We start from the raw sequence: 2,107 nt of genomic DNA on the forward strand, positions 1-2,107 counted from the left end.
AACGCATATAGAATGAGGGTCATACTCTCGTTCCACCCAAATTCATAAAATTAAGAACGAAAGTATTCCTTGAAATTGAATCAATGCATTAATTAAAATAGAAAAGCAACAGTCTTAATTCATAGAAATAAACAGAGCTCCTAGCCTTAACCAAAGAGGTTTAGTGGCTCATGACTTACCGAGAGAAAACTAGGGTTCTAAAAGGTGTTGAAAAGAAAAGATCCGAAGGTCTCAAGATTAGATGAATCTTTTCCCTTTTATATCTAACCTAATTTGATTTGAAAATAAAATAAAATATTTAATCCTAAAACTAAAAGATATTGTTTGTAAATAAAAATTACAAAAATAAAAAATAAGATAACTAATAAAGGCTAAATCCAACTAGAGATGCTCCAAAGTGTGGGCTTGGCTTCGAACTACCTGGCGCTAAACGCCAATTGGGCGTTTTGCGCTCATAAGGGGCATAAGCGTTGTTGACTTGTGGGCTTGCTGGCGCTAAACGCCAGCTTGACGTTTAGCGCCCAGTAGGAGCAGCTCCAAGTCTTCTCCTTTTAGCTCAAAAGTCTGCTAACTTGCTCCGAATTTCACCTGAAATCATAAAAACACCAAAAAACTCAAAGTATCATTTAAAGAGAATTTTTGCACTAAAATAATATAAAACTTAATAAATTTTCACTAAAAATAACTAGAAAATATAAGAGAAAAGGGTACAAGATACTTACGCATCAATGCATTATTTCATGAAAAAGTCTAGGGAGCCAGCAGTTTTGTTGAATTTTGGCCAGTATGTAACCAACAGAGAAAGGTGAGTCATTGGATGAAATCTCACAACAATCTCACACCATTAGATCATCATTGATGGCTATTTGATGGCTACCAATCACAAAAATTGCTGGTCCCCAAGCATTGCTCTTATTTCATTGTAAAGAACATAATTCTCTTTGTTAGCCTTTTCTTTTCTTCTTAATGAATTAATATATTTTTTGCTTGCTGTAAAGTCCTTGAGATTTTTTTTTTTTAATTTTGATGAATCAATATTAATGCACTATTTCATTGTATTAATTTATTCTCTTTAATTAAAAATTTACTGGATATGCCCTAGCACAAAAATTGTACTTCCTAGTATAGAAATTATGCAGCACAGCACACAAATATTAGTCTCCTGTACAAAAAGTGAGATTGCCTTAATTTGCTTGTTTTATTATTGTCTTCATTGGATGGCACAAAAACTATTCTGCCTAGTACAGGAACTTTTGTTTCATAGCACACAAAAATTTGTAAGCTTCCTAATAAAATATAAAGAGAATTGCTAAAAAAAATAATTGTGTCCTACCAGCACAAAAATTGTAACGCATAAAAAACAATAATTTTTTTTTCTTAGCAAAACAATTATGATGTATATCAAATTAATGTTCTATTCGTCTAGTAATTTCCGGTTTTAATCTAATAAACCCGTTTATGTAACTAAAATGATGAAAAAAGAATTTAAAAATCTCTATTATGACAAAAATATAAATATATTTTTTTCTTTTATTTACACGTCTATGTTGATCCTATTGAATTTTTAAATTGAGAGTTGATATTTTATCTATGATAAAGACTTGAATATTACTCTGTCATTGATCCATGATCTACTAAATTCAAATTCTAGAAAAAAAAAATTTAATTGAAAGAATTACAAACACGTTAAACAAATCATAATTCAAGAAATGCAACAATAATATAAAAGGCCGCATATCAAAATTACCTCATTTAAAGTTTTCCTTTTTTGATGTATTTATAATTTTTTTTTCGGTATTTGATCTCATGTTTTTTAGGATGTTACGTGACGGACTTTGAAGTTCAATAACATTATCCAAAGAATCATTTTCATGCGATGACATTATTCTTCCTTATCTTTGGATTTATATTCCTGCATCTCAACCAGTGCATTATCAAAATGCACGGTATAGAATAATAGTTAATTCCGAAGATTCTGACACAAATTCACAAACATTGTATAAACGAATTAACGAAAGACTAGCTCATCAAATCTCTTATATCTTGGCTCTAATAATGACTCATCATGACTACTTTTGATATCTCTATGCTTGTTCTTTAAATTCTT

The sequence above is a fragment of the Arachis ipaensis genome, chromosome B06 (assembly GCF_000816755.2).
Source record: "Arachis ipaensis cultivar K30076 chromosome B06, Araip1.1, whole genome shotgun sequence".
NCBI lineage: Eukaryota > Viridiplantae > Streptophyta > Magnoliopsida > Fabales > Fabaceae > Arachis > Arachis ipaensis.